Source organism: Diceros bicornis, chromosome 34 (genome assembly GCF_020826845.1).
Source record: "Diceros bicornis minor isolate mBicDic1 chromosome 34, mDicBic1.mat.cur, whole genome shotgun sequence".
Lineage (NCBI taxonomy): Eukaryota > Metazoa > Chordata > Mammalia > Perissodactyla > Rhinocerotidae > Diceros > Diceros bicornis.
In genome coordinates this window covers 1,430,173-1,445,781 of record NC_080773.1, presented here as the reverse complement: position 1 = coordinate 1,445,781, position 15,609 = coordinate 1,430,173, and the positions used below count along the sequence as shown (strand labels likewise).

Here is a 15,609-nt window from a genome sequence, read left to right as displayed (position 1 = left end):
AAAAAGATCTGGAAGATTAGGAAATCCTACATTCTTCAAGACCCTGCCCTCTAGTCTCTCAGCTTTCTGTGTCATTTATCTGCCGACTCCACTGAGGAGAAAGAAAGAAATCGATAAAGAAAAACAAAGCAAAAAACAAATTTTGGTTCTAAGTAGTCCTCTTGAGCCCGAGTTAATCAAGCATGGATTCTTTTTTACTGCCTATTTGCATCAGGAACATAATTACTAGCTAGAGCCTTATTTGAGAATATACATTAGAAATGAAAGATGTCATATCTAAGAACAGAATGGAATTCACTGAGGCTTTATTCTTGGGATATTTGTAGGATTAAGTCAGGACATGCTGTGAGAGTGATAAATAAGTTCTATATATTTTTCTTCTCCAAGACCATGGATTTCAGCCACACTTTATACCCATGTACTTTGCAACAATGAAAAACAATTAAACAATGACCTTGAATATTTTGCCCTCAGATACATTAGTCTTTAAAATATAAATTGAGCAATTTTAATCTAGATGAGTGAAAGACTATGGACACTTCTAGAATGTCACGTTAGGTCATTTAGAAGTGAAGAATTGACTTTATAAAGCATTTCTATTCCTTCTCGTACCTTGACAATAGTGCTACTGTGACTTTGTTTTAAAGAGGATAATGGCGGGCTTTACTTTGATTTGCACCTTTTTGTTCTTTAAGTACATTTACTTAATATTTCTCAGTCTCTTGAAAACTTTTATCATTAAGCTCAACCTTCATTTAAATCATCAGACCTATTTGATGAAGGCGACGTGAATATTTACTTGTAAACTCCTCAGAAAATTACTAATTTAACCTTACTTCAGATGATCCATTGTAGAACTCAAACTGGATTTCTCAGGCCCCTCAGAACGGCTCATAACTGTGTGTTTGTACATTTATCTGGGAAGATATTATCCAAGGGTAATTGTTCTTCCCAAATGCTTTCTTTACCTCAAACAGCAATACTTCCAAAGTTTTAATGAAAATGTGGCCAATTTGGTGAAAACCAAGTGACTTGTTTGTTTTAGCATGCCAATGAGATTAAGAAAATAAGTATTTTAACTATTGTTATTGATTATAAAAATCAGAAATTAAGAAAACCAACTTCTTTGTCCAAAGACATTTCTGCAAGTGAAATCGTCAGAAAAACTGACAGCTAGCCTCCCATTTTAACCACTCAACCATGAGAAATGTAATATGGTGGGCAAACATGTGAGTGTTGTCACCTGCACGAGTCCCCAACGCTGTGGCCCCATCACGGCCACAGATCAGAGGAAGGAGCCGGCAGAGGGGAGACAGCTGTGCCCTCAGCGTCCTTCCTTCCTAGATCAGAACTCAGTCCCAGCTGCTCGCTGTCTAGTCTTCTGGGGAAGCAGAGAATTCTTCTGGGGACACGACACATCAGGTGTTAAGGATGTCATTGTTCTTTTTTAAACAAATGTTAGATCATGTAACGTGCTGCTCAGGACAGGAGGAGCCGCCTCAATGGAAGGCAGATTTTCTCCAGGAGCTGCTGGTCATCCAGGGAGAGCAGAGTCAAGGCCTGCAGAGTGCCAGCCAGCTCCCGCTCTCCCTCTCAGGTACACCTTGGTCCCCGCACCCCCATCCCCCTCCGGGTGCTCCCCAGCGTCTCCCATTGTATTCTTGGAGGCCCGCGCATGCGCAGGACTGGCTCTCAGAGCGGCAGAGGGGTTGGCGAGCTGGAGAGCCCCGGGGCGTGTGCACTGGAGGCGGGGCCCCAGGTGCACAGGTGGCTGTCTCTGAGGTTTGTGTAGGGGGATTGGCGGTTTCTGGATCCTTCCTCCATGATTTTCAGCACAGGGGAGCTCTCCTTTCTGCAGTGTGGAGGAGCGCTGGGCAGGAGGCGGCGCTGAGGTAGGCGGTGGGCGGCGGGCTCGGCGTGGAGATCGCCGCCGCTGATGGCGGGAGCGCGGTGGGGGGGTCGGCGGATGGGGACGGGGCTGCTGGCGGGCTGCCCCAGGCGGGAGCCCAACTCTGTCCCTTTGAGGAGCAGAGGAGCGCCGCCTGGCCGGCGGGTCCCTCTGCCTTGGCGGGGCCCCACCCTGGCGGGGCCTCCTGCCCACCCAGCGGAGGTGCAGGGGGCGGCAAGGAGTCGCCTGCCCTCTGCGCGAGCCCTTGAGTTCATGCTCCCCGGGGCCCGTCTAGGCCAGGTCTCGACATCCTGGGGTGAACACTTTCCTTCAGAAGATGGACTGTGGTCAGCGCTCCTCTGCCTGACTCCGCGCAGGCTATTGGGCTCCTCATTGCGTTCTTGAAACAAATAAGCCTTCCTACTTCCTTGGGACACTTTTATAGAAAAGCCTAATCCCATTAATGGTTTCTGATAATTGACTCTATATTTGCAAGGGGAACTTTGAAGCCTGTGAATGGTTGTAAACTGCATTTAATGAAAGGAGCTTTAAACAGTCTTTGGTGCAAATTATGTAGCTTCCTAATAATAACTCACCTTCTGTTAACATAGACTGATGACTGATCAATTGATGATTGACATAATGTGTATGGAATTTTGTTTTCAGTGGAAAGGTTTTTCTTGGCAGTTGGTGCTAAAATTAAAATCGGATAAGGAGGAGGTTTTTAGAAGTAGTATGTAGTGTGTGTTTTGTCTCCATACTCATTTAGAATTGTAAGAATTTAGATTTGGAAAGCCCATAGAGCAAGAATTTTCGAATTCTGATTTGACTGTGTCGGGGGAACAGGTGGGATCTCCCTCTGCCCTTTTCCTTAAGGTTCTTATGGCTGGCCAAATAATTAACAAGACAGGTTAGCAGGAGAAAATAATACCAAGTTTAATAACATGTATACATGGGAGAAAGCAGGGACACTGTGTTCCTCAACACAATAGCAGAAATTCTCGTCTTAAATACCATGTTCAGCCAACAACAAAGGAGGATGTTGGGGGTGGGGGAGTCAGTTACAGGAGATTACCACTAAAGCAGAGTAAACAAGAGTAAGGTTATTATGCAGATTTAAGGCCTCACTTTTCACATTGATAAGCCTCTAGAAATGAGGCCATCCCCCCCTCTTCCCAAAACAGAGAGGGAGATACCTTTACAAATGGAGATTTTCCTTATAAATGTAAATGATTGTCTGGCAACTTCTCGCAGGGCCATCCAGAGAAGGTGGCCAGAGAGACAGAACTTCCGATAAGATGGGCTTGTTGGTGCCTTTCCTATTGTAACATTTATCCTACATTATCTTTACAGCCATCATGATAGATCTGTGCCAGGAAGGAGTTACTATGTCAAATTCTTTAGGCAGTTAGTGGGGGAGGTCAAATGTCCCTAGAGAAAACAACCAAGGTAAAGAGATAGATTTCAGGGTGGCCAAATCTTGATCTCCCACAACTGAGAGGGTGAAATGTTAAAAGGCCAAATACGGTAGGGTTTCATTTATATGATATTCTTGAAAAGATAAACCATAGGGAAAGACAACAGATCGTTAGTTGCCATTAGTTTTAATATTTAGTTAATCATTTAGTTTAATAGTTTAATTATTAGTTTTAATATTTCTGATGAAAAAATACCTTTTATTGATAGCATCCTAATTATACTTTTGGATGATACCAGAATTTAACAACCTATGAAATTCTGCAGGAGGAACAAATGACATGTTGGTTATTGGTGTCTTTGAAGTGTAAGTATTGTTGGTAATGAATCTAAATAAGCATTTTTGGATTGTGAACTACTGATTTTTTTACTAGATCGTGTTGGACATGGCATATTACAAGTTTCAAAATGCCCTTTAAATTACTGTAGCAGGCTGAAGCTATTAAATTGTAATGTAAGATCTTTATAGATGAAACAGGCAAAAATACAAAAAGCCATTTGTCTTTTTATCTTTGTTAAAAAATGAAGTAAATCTTACCATATACATGAATGACTTCTGGCTAGACAGACCTGAACTTGACAAGACGGACTCACTAGTATGGTGAATTTGTTTTGGAATGTTAAAGTGGGAGAGGACATATGTTTTTCCTGAGGGTGACCTAAGTCAATATGGTAGGTTTCGCTGTTTATATGCTCTTTCTGAGTTACGATCTTGATTAAACAGCTTGTGATAGACGTACCAAGAAATTTGGGCCATTTTATGTATCAATATTTTTTTTTTAATAATTTTATTTATTTTTCCCCCAAAGCCCCAGTAGATAGTTTTATGTCATAGCTGCACATCCTTCTATTTGCTGTATGTGGGACACGGCCTCAAGTATGGCCAGAGAAGCGATGCGTCAGTGCGCGCCCGGGATCCGAACCCAGGCCGCCAGCAGCAGAGTGCGCGCACTTAACCGCTAAGCCACGGGGCCGGCCCTATGTATCAATATTTTAAGATATCCTATTTCCCTGATAGTTTCTAATTTCAGAGTGTCTGGGAAAAACAGTTTCTGAACATAAGTACTTTGGAATATAATTTTTGATTGTTGACTTATTGAAGCATAGAATAGTGGAGTTGGAAATAATTTTAGTGGTTGTAGAACCTAACCTCTTCATTTTCCAGTAAATGAAAAGTGAGGTTTCTCAAGTTAAGTCATCCATAGTCTGACTGCTACTTAGTGGCAGAGTTGGAACTATATGCTCAGATGCTTGTCTCCAGATTCCTAGTACAGTGTTGTCTGTGCTACGTACTATTAAGTAGACAAACCAGTGAGTTACCTTCCCAGATCATATATGTAGCCAGCAGGGTTGATTCTTTCCCATATGCATTTTTTCCTTTCTTTTTTAAATAACTACTAACCACAATTAATTCATTCCCATACCATGTTTAATAACTATACTTGTGTGTGTCTCCTTGAGCACATGTGGATTCCCTAGAATGGACACCTGCCTGTGAGTGGATTGCTGGGCCAGAGGCTGATGTGCATCTGCAACTTGATGAGCTGCAGCCAAATCATCCTCTGAAGTTTTAACAATTTCCATTCTCGCCAACAGTGTCTGAGTCATCCTTTCCCTGGGAATTGTCAGGTCAGCATTGTCAGATTTTTAAAGTTTTGCCAATCTGATGACTGAGAAATGATGTATTTGTTTTCCTCTTTGTACAACTGTTTTGACAAATGCATAGAGCTGTGCCACTACCAAAATTGAGATACTGAAAAGTTCCAGCACCCAGAACTCCCTTCAGCTGCTCTTTTGTAGTCCACTCTTCCCCCACCCTTAACTCCTGGCAACTAATGATCTGTTGTCTTTCCCTATGGTTTGTCTTTTCTAGAATATCATATAAATGGAATCCTACAGTATTTGGCCTTTTGAGTCTGGATTCTTTCATGCAGCACAATACATTCACTTTAGTGTTCATCCATGTTGTTCCCTGTATCAGCAGTTCCTTCTGTTTTATTGGTGAATGTAGTATCTATTGTGTGAATGTACCACAGTTTATCCATCCAGCAGTTGAAGGACATTTGAGTTATTTTCAGTTTTGTCTTTTTTGACTATGAATAAAGCTGCTATAAATCTTTGCAAACAAGTTTTTGTGTGAACGTTAGTCTTCTTCTCTTGGGTAAGCACCTGGAAGTGGAATTGCTGGGTCACATGGTATGTGTATGTTTAACTTTATTTTAAAAACTGTTTGTGGTAGCAAAGTCATGGCCCACAAAGATGTCCTAATCCCTGGAACCTGGGAATACATTAGTTTACTTGGCAAAGGTGAATTAAGTTTGCAGATGGAATTTAAGTTGCTAATCAAGTGACTTGAAAATAGGGAGATGAGCCTGGATTATCCAGGTGGGCCCAGTGCATCACAAAGACACTTAAAAGGGAAAGAACAGCAGGCGAGTAGAAAAAAGTGCAACAAGGGAAGCAGGGCCAGAGAGATGCCCAGTTCTTGCTCTTGAGGGTGGAGGAGGGGGGCCATAGGCTAAGGAATGTGGTTATCTCTAGAAGCTTGAAAAGGCTAGGAAATGGATTAACCTTTAGAGTCCCCCCAAGAGAACGTAGCTCTGCCAACATTTTGATTTTAGTCCAAGGAGACCCGTGTCAGACTGTTAACCTACAGAACTGTAAAACAAATCTGAGCTGTTTTAAGCCATGAAATTTGTGCTAATTTGTTACAGCAGCATAACAAACTCCACTTGAAAGCTGTTTTACAAAGAGGCTGAACCACTTTGTGTTCCTACCAGCAATGTAGGAGTGTTCCAGTGACTTTCCATCCTCATTAACACTTGGTATGGTCAACATCTTTAATTTTAGACATTCTAATATGTACATAGCAGTATCTCAATGTGGTTTTCATGTGCATTTTTCTCATGATTAATGACGTTGAACATCTTTTCATGTGCTTATTTGCCATCTGTTTATCTTCTTTGGTGAAGTGTCCAATTCTGTGCCCATTTTAAACTTGGATTTTTTTATTGCTGAGTTTTGAGAGTTCTTTATAGTCCTGTCAGATATGTGATTTGCAAAGGTCTTCTCCCAGTCTGTGGCTTGCCTTCTCCATCCTCTCACCAGTGTCTTTGAAAGGTCTGTGTAATGTAACTCGAGAGGCTCCACGTGACCTTGTCTTCCTTCGTTGGGAAACAGAGTGAGGTTGGATCACCTGAGTCCTATCAGATGTTGATCAGACTTGGGGCTGGGTCTCACTTTTAGTAAACCCAGCCCTTCCGCTTTCCCCTGTTCCTGTTTGCTCTGCTCCCCTCCCCCGCACAGGGGTCTGGTTCTAAGTCTGGTAGATCTCTGTCTCCTCGGGTTTGGGAGCCCACAGAAAATACAGCTACGCCCTTCAGACATTTCAGTACAGCTCTGCAGCCTCCTACCTTACATCGCTTCACAATATGGCAAATTCCCTGAAGGTCAGACTAGCAGTATGTTTGACTTAGGCCACTTCCACCACTTCTGGAGGTTTCACTTTGCTTTATGGAAGCTTTTGGCCTAGTTCCCCAGATTCCTGTGTGGCACCAAAACTTAGCACAGGTGCTGTGAGGAAGAGCAGTTGTGTGTCTGAAAGCCCTCAGGTTTCCTCTGCCACACCAGTCCTGCAGAATCACTACAAATTTGGCTAGTTTCTCTTTTCCCTAGCCGAGACTCGGGCTGAGCAAGCCAGATCCTCGGCAAGCACCCTGAATCAGAAAACGCCTGCAGGAGAAAGAAAGATAAAAATCCTTGCTCACATAAAAGTGTTTTTCTTCTTTCTGGAATTTTAGTTGGTTGGTTCTGAAGCTCTCTGATGCTCTAAAAATATATCTATAATTTATCTGGCTGTGTCCAGTTTTGCAGCAAGTGTGCTTTCCTGTCTTAGTCTACTCTAAAACAGAAGTTCCCTTGTCATTAGTTTTTAACTCCATTAGTTATACACTGTCAATATTATTATTGTTTGGTAAAGTCATGCTTTCAATGATTTATTCAGATGTTTACCCTTTTTTATCCTGATGATCCATTTTTACATCTTAGCATTTCTTCTATCAATTTTTTGTTAAAGTACATTCATTTTACTTTTTATTTTTTTTCCTTGAGTAATATTAGCTCTGTGCTAACATCTGTGCCAATCTTCCTCTATTTTGATGTGTGTCACCACCGTGGCATGGCTGATGTGTGGTGTAGGTCCACGCCTAGGCTCTGAACCCATGAACCCAGGCCTTGGAAGCAGAGCGTGCTGAACTTAAACCTCTACACTGGGTGGCTGGCCCCCTTAAAGTACATTCATTAGAAGTTCCTTAATGAGCATTTGTTGGTGGTAATACTCTTAGTAAATGTTTGCATAAAAATATCTTTAATTCACCCCAGTTCTTGAGATATGGTTTGATTGGGTATACACTGAAAGTTATTTTCTCTCTGTACCTTGAAGATTTAATCCAACTCTCTCTTGCCTTCCATTGTTAAGAAATGTATCATAGGTCTAAATGTAAGTCTCTGTAAGTGTTCTGTCCCTCTGTGGGGCTTTGAATATCTTCTTTTGTATTTGGTGTTCTTTGGTTTCCCTGGATGGATCTGACTCTAGATTTTTTTTTTTAAACTATGCTTGAGATGTGTTCACCTGCCTGAATCTAGAATAGAAGTCTTTTATTAATTCTGGAAATTTCTTTTTTGTGTGTGTGAGGAAGATTAGCCCTGAGCTAACATCCATGCTAATCTTCCTCTTTTTGCTGAGGAAGACTGGCTCTGAGCTAACACCTATTGCCAATCCTCCTCCTTTTTTTGTTTCCCCCAAAGCCCCAGTAGATAGTTGTATTTCATAGTTGCACATCCTTCTAGTTGCTGTATGTGGGACACCACCTCAGCATGGCCAGAGAAGCAGTGCATTGGTGCTCACCTGAGATCCGAACCCGGGCCATCAGCAGTGGAGCGCGCGCACCTAACTGCTAAGCCCCGGAGCTGGCCCTGGAAATTTCTATTATGTCTGAATATTCCTTTAAATCATATATATATTTATATTATTTGTGAATAGCTTCTGTTGGACTATGAATGTCCTTTTTGTTGTGTCTTAGAGGAGGAGAGTTCAGTAGGGGAAGCTCACTCCGCCATGATGTTGATGTCACTCTCTTCTATATATTTATATTATTTAATTCAAGTATATGTACATATACTTATTTATACACATTCAATATATATTCATTATATATATAATATTTAATTCAATATATTATATTATTCAATATAATGATTTATATTATCCAAAAAATGTACATATCTTATTTCTATATATGATCCTGTACTTGACCAAACTCAAGCCAGGCTCCATTGAGCCCTCTTCTTGACTAGGCCTCAATCTTGTCCTATAATAACTACAGCCTCTCAGCACAAATGGTTTCACACCCCCACACGCATTATAAGACTTAAACACTGACACAGTTTCTAACAGCTCAAATCCACATCCCTAGGATGACCCCTGCCCCCTTAAAGAGTGTCGGCCTGAGAAAGCTCAAGGCAGCCAAAAGAATTGACTGTTTGTTCTGGCCAACACTCAATCATTGGCCTCTGACATCCCTTTCTTAGAGAATTTACCCAAAAGTGCTTACAACTGTGAATATTTCCTCTGTCCTTTTGAGTTATATGTGTCTCTAATAACCAAGGAATGCATTTCTCAAGGTCCTGAGAGCCATTACTTGAGATGAGGACAGGGTGTCTGTCTCCCAGACTCTGTGAGAGGAGAAAAGTGAAACTTTGATCATTTCCAACCAGCAGACACAACTGGCCAGATTACACTGCACTGACCAACACTCTGTAACTTTTCCCTCCCTGACTCTACTGAGCCCCTGCTCACCCCTCTGCCTGCTCCCTCATTCTCCCTTTCAAATGCCCAGTCACCTCTGTACAAATCAAACTGAGTTCAGTTCATCCTGTTCCCTCTTCCCTATTGCAGTGGTATATTACTGATTAAAATCTGTCCTGACCACTTTCACTAGAGCCTGGTTTTGCATATATTCTACATTTAACACACGTATAGATAATCTCAGGCATATGCATATATATGCATATACCAACATAACCATGGGCGCTCCAGGACCAGTTCAACTGACCCCATCTTATCAACAGATTAGTTAAGAGTTTTCTTTCAGGAACTGAGACCCCTAGTCCAGTTCAGGCCAGTTGACACCACCAACCCATCAGCTACACCTGCGCAAATGCTCGATAAATGACATTTTTGACATCAAGGAGCTAAAAGCTCCATCTTCAGATCATTGTAACACTGCCAATTTGTGAACACACATCCGATGAAGAGCCACAAAGCTTGACTTTGCTTGTGCAGATCATCAATTACCTCACTTCTCCTTACTTCCAATCATGTACCTCCACATGTCAGACCGCCCTGCCCTTCATCCCATAAATTGTGCCCCAAGCCCTGGATCGGGGAGACAGATCTGAGACAGACACATGGCCCCTGTCTCCTTGCAGATAAATCTCACAAAAATAAAGCTACAATTCTTTTCCCAAAAGCTGATGCCAGAATAACTGGTTTTTTAAATGTGCATTGGGCAAGAGAACCCCAATATTGTGCAGTAACATCAATACATATATATATACACTTAATGGATGTTTTATCTTCTTTTTTTTTTTCCTTTGCTGAGGAGGATTCACCCTGAGCTAACATCTGTGCCAGTCTTCCTCTATTTTGTATGTGAGTTGCCACCACAGCCTGGCCACTGATGAGTGGTGTAGGTCCACACCCAGGAATGGAGCCTGGGCTGCTGAAGTAGAGTTCTCTGAGCTTAACCACCAGGCCATGGGACCGGCCCATGTCTAATTGTTTTGAAGATGTTACTATATATGCAATTGAAGTTTCACTATGATCTCTGCATTTCCTTGCTACTCCTTTAGTCCTTCACTTCAGTGTATGTGTTTCTTGCTCCATTTTTCATGCTAGAGGATTTTCTCAAATATCAAGTGGTCCTTGGCTACCTGTTCATATTTCTGTGATGGGAAGAAAACAGCTGAGTAGGATCTCTGTGGGCCTGATGGGGCCTGTGAATGTCTGGACTCAATGTTTCTTCAGGGGTGTTGAGTGTTGAACTAGTAACAGGCAAACAGTGTTAGTGCCCATGCTGATCTGTAACAACATACTTATTCCACACATTCCCACAATGACAGACATCCTCTGAACACATGGAAATGCTGACAACACAGCCACACACACATACACACTATTTGTAAATGACCATCAGCATTCAGACTGTAAACTACACCTGATAATGCACACTAATACTCAGAACATACACACAAACTCACACACTTACACACCACTCACTGTCTCAGAGCCCACAGTGACTTGAACTCTCTAAACAAACACAGACATCAACAAAACACACTTTCACATAGATGCCATAATAGCCGTGCACCCTGTGACCACACAGAATTGCTGAACACACACACATCCATACAACAAGGAGCATGGCTGTGCATGTGTGGGCTTGATCAGGAAGTTTTTCACACCTCAGCATCAACATGGACACCCCAGGGCGAGAGGGAGAGGCAGAGGGCACAGGGACAAAATGTGAGGAGCAGTCAGGAGGCACTTGCATAAAGCAAATATGATACCTGAAAAGCTGGTTGCTAAATGACATATGACTCAAGGGTAGGAGGACCCAAGAGGATCTGAAATGGTACAAAAGAAGTGACTGATACAAACCCATCCCAAGATATTTAAATGTAAGGAACAGTGATATTTTAAAAGGCACTGAGGAGAGTCCATCAAAGCTTAGATATAATTCCAAACAATGAATGACATGGAATTCTGGCCAAAGAACAGCCATTATTGCTGTTAAAATTCCTATTTAAATGTTTCTTATAAAATTATAGAAATACTCATTGAAAAATGACAAATGCTCTTTGGTTTAAAACATTTCAGGGTAAAATTACTGCAGCTTCCACTTTTATTGAGTAGCTTTCCTGGGGCAGCTAGAAAAGCTGTACAGTGTACACAGAACAGCTGTATGAAGGTTCTTAGAACATCCCGTGCAGAAAGGACTTGGGGGTCTACAATCTCTGAGATGTGGGAAGCAGAAGATTGTGAGCACCAGCTCCACGTGGCTTCTCTCTTAAGGCATTTGCTATTTCAACAGTGAGAGAAGAGATTCTGAGCAGAGAGAGGAGGAAAAATGAACTGAAATTTCATTCCAGCCAAGTCCAGTAACTTCTGCTTCCAGTTAGATGTGGTAAAGACAGAGCAACAATTAAACGTTGATTTAATAAATACTGTAAGTTTGAAAACACCAAAGGGATGTGGAAGCAAACAGGACTAGATGAAATAAAATTTCAAAAAGGAAAGTGCCTTTTTAGGTGAGACTGCCACACATGCCCTCACCCAGGGGAATTTGCTTAATCTGGACTCTGATAATCAGACCTGTCTTACCAGAAAACAATTGTAAATACAATCTGTCATAATTGATCTATGTTAGCTTTTTAATATCACAAGCTTTGTTTGGCTGTTAATTTTTATTGCCTCCACTAGAAGATTCTGTAAAGGGAAAGACATTGTATCATTTGCCACATGATCTCCAGAACATTCTTCAGTTGGGGCTGTATGACTTTTATAAATATGTGTTAATTGTTGGTTTCATGAATGCTATGGACTGAATGTCTACGTAATCCAATTTCATACGTTAAAATCTTAATCCCCGAAATGATTGTATTTGGAAGTGGGGCCTTTGGGAGTTAATTAGCTTAGATGAGGCCATGAGTGTGAAGCCCCCATGATGGGATTAGTGCCCTTATAGGGAGATGGAAGGCCAGAGCTCTCTCTGCTAGATGAGGGTAGAGCAAGATGCTGTCCTGCAAAACAGGAAGAGAGCTCTCACCAAAAACAAATCAGCTTGAACCTAGATCTTGAACATCCCAGTCTTCAGAACTGTGAGGAATGCACTTCTGTTGTTAAAAGTGCCCAGTCTACAGATGGCCCGGCTGTGCAGTGGCTAAGTGTGGGTGCTCCGCTATGGTGGCCCAAGGGTTTGCAGGTTCAGATCCTGGGCACACACTGATGCACAGCTTGTCAAGCCATGCTCTGGCTGCGTCCCATATAAAAAGTAGAGGAAGATGGGCACAGATGTTAGCCCAGGGCCAATCTTCCTCAGCAAAAAAGAGGAGGATTAGCATCAGATGTTAGCTCAGGGCTGATGTTCCTCACACACACAAAAGGAACCCCAAAAGTGCCCGGTCTAGGGGCCTGCCCACAGCCTACTGGTTAAGTTCAGTGAGCTCCTCTTGGTAGCATGGGTTCAGTTCCTGGACACAGACCTATACCACTCATCAGCAGCCATGCTGTGGGGGTGACCCACACACAAAATAAAGGAAGACAGGCATGGATGTTAGCTCATGGTGAATCTTCCTCAGCAAAAAAAATAAATAAAGTACCCAGTCTATGGTATTTTCGTTACGACATCCCATACAGACTAGGACACTAAGTGTGTGAATAAGTTCGTTTAGATTGACGATCCTTCTTCTACATGACACATTATTGCCAATGATCCCTAAATTGGTGTGAGTCAAATTCCCCTTAAGGATCATAAAGACGTTAGGGCCCTTCTCCCTAGTTGTGCACATATTGCTACACATGAAAACATGTTGCATCATGTGTTTTATCGACACCTTAGTCTTACACCTCATCCCATTGGCCTTCAGCGAACTTCAGTGTTACAGCCAGTGCTTTGGGCAATAAAAGAAAGTCCCTGGACTGAAGAGGGGTCGGTATCCATCGTGCAGCTCCTGTCCTCTGCCCAGTCAGCTCCAGGGCAGGGTCAATTTACAAGATGGGCTTTCCTCCAGGCAGCTCTGTGTTTCTCCCAGCCTGTTCTCATTTAGGATGATCTCACCAGGAGCAATGAGTGTAAATTTGGAGGGAAGAGCTACAGAAGGCATCTGCCAGGGGAAATTCTTTGTGGTTACATGGTCTAGAATATGGACACCTGGCTGCTCTAAGGTGTCCTGAAAATGGAAACCTTCTCACGTCTGTAATATCCTTCCTTGTCCTCTTTCCCCTCCATCTCTCTGTTCTTGGTGGAAAAATTCCCTTGGCAACGACAATAAAAAAATGAAAGTAGGGAATGGCCCATATCCAGTCTCAGAATTCTGTGAAATTTTACTGCCTATCCCCAGTCTCCCAGGACTGACACCCTTTTTACTCTTTTAAGATTAGATTACATTTTAATCTCCTTTAATCAAAGTTTTCTCTCATCCTTGTTATGCATATACATGTTCTAATACATAATATTGAAAACATTATTTTTGGCCCTACAATTTCCAGATTCATTCATAGTTGTTTTCTGATGGATGCATGACTTTGTAATTATGTTTATAACTCCATTAACTATAGAAATTGACTAAATGATGAGTAGTAATGTACTAATACAGGAAAATGGCCCATTTTTATTCAACATAAAGTTTCATGTTTTCATCAAGACAAATACACGAATACTTAATTGTTCAGCAAAAACTCTTCCTGTGTACATGTAAGCAATTATAAATCTATTGAAGTTGGTTTACCTTGTCGATTATTCCTTATCTCTGAGTTGTGCATTCAGCATTTCCATGAACACTTTAGAGTCCTGCATCTTTATCCTACTATTTTAAATACTAGGTCATTGACAAAAGTCCACATTACTTGTTCTGTTGTGTGCTAATTGGTCCTTTGTAGGCTGTTTTCCTGGGTACGTGTTCCAGTGTGAACTCCAGCTGATGGCCTGGTGACACTGATGTAAATACTGTTGTCTCCACAGATCATGGGGCCAATGATGTGTGGTCCTTTACGGAGCCATATATAACCTAATACTTTTCATTCAATTAGTGTAAGGCATGTTATGGAAAGTAGATTGGGGACAATTAATAAAAGATGATTGATTATGAACATGCTGTTAGGGAGAAAAATTGAACCTCTGGCTATACAGGTTTACGTTTCATTCAATTAATCAGCCAGCCTAACAAACCCCGTTCATTGCCAGGGCTATATACATACATATATTAGATTAAGATTATATCATCTATTAGTTTAAATGTGCTTTTGTAACGTACTCCTTGTTTCTCTTGCCCTTTCTTACTGGGAGAAATACGGAATAGATAGAAACTGCCTGGATTACTCTGGTCTGAACTCAGATCACATAGGACTTGAATCATTCAACAAATGAGACATTAACAGTGGCTACACCACTGGGATTTCCTGATCCAACATCGCAGTCATACACCTTATTGTGGATATGGACTCTAGAATAGGATTGTGCTGTTATCCCGAGGCTAATTTGTTCTGTTGATCAATAGTTTGGATCAATAAGTGATGAAATATTTTGACTAGTTGGTCTCATCACTCAGAGGTTATTTTCTTCTCTGAGGTCACCCTAACCAAAATTGTTAGTCCATTTAAGATTTGTTATCCCTTGATTTGGCTTACCTTTTTTTTTTTTTTGAATTAATTGAAGCTCCACAGGGTCTTCTCATCTTATTTTGTCATTCCCGCCTCTTCAGGGAAAGGTCAATTTCACTGATTAAAAGTAAAAGAGAGTAAAACCCTCGAGTGACCGTTCATACAAGTCCTCATTTAGACAACAAATGATGATGCTGCCTTTGCAGGGTCCAGTCACTGCAGCCTTTACACCGTGTCACTGGGCAAGCAGTGCCTGTAACACCAGAAATGCCAGAGGAGATGCTTTTGGTAAACAGGTGGGCGTTGTGTTTGCCGAGTTTCTTTTACTTTTTTAAATCTTTCCTTGAATGCCTACCTGTGTTGGGTTAACAATTAATGTAATAAATAATTATTGGGTTGAATTTATTTTATTGTTAACTTTTGGTGATTATCTGTTGTGATATAAGATTATGCAAGGAGAAATAATTCTTGTTGCTTATAGTAACAGTACTACTTCTATGAATTAATAGATTAATGGCAGTATTAGATTAGGAGTTAGTTTCTGTGATTGAAATTAAGATAAGTATATTGTTGAACCTGAAGTCTTTCTTAATTGGTGTCTGAATTTAGGCCAACTAAGGTATTGTTTGTACTCCCCCTCTAAGGATGGTTGTAGCCTGTATCTAAAAGGCTGTACCTCTTTAGGGCTGGGTCTGGAGGAGGGAGGAGTCTGGACAAGTGTGGGGCTGGCTCTGGCCCAGAGGGATGAGCAAGAGACACAGGGCACCTGCTGCCACACACAGCCGCAGCAGACATCACCAATCAG

At 41.6% G+C, this 15,609-nt stretch overlaps 1 protein-coding gene and 1 long non-coding RNA gene across 15 annotated transcripts in view; both read left to right on the top strand.

Annotated features, from left to right (window-relative positions):
* LOC131396698 (ral guanine nucleotide dissociation stimulator-like) overlaps window positions 1-15,609 on the top strand; it is a 434,208-nt gene that overhangs the window by 77,524 nt on the left and 341,075 nt on the right. The window lies entirely within an intron of this gene.
* The window catches only part of LOC131396703 (uncharacterized), a 33,959-nt gene continuing 20,111 nt past the window's right edge, over window positions 1,762-15,609 (top strand). Inside the window, exon 1 of the long non-coding RNA XR_009216653.1 lies at window positions 1,762-1,892. This is a non-coding gene — a long non-coding RNA (uncharacterized LOC131396703). The remainder of the gene's footprint in view (window positions 1,893-15,609) is intronic.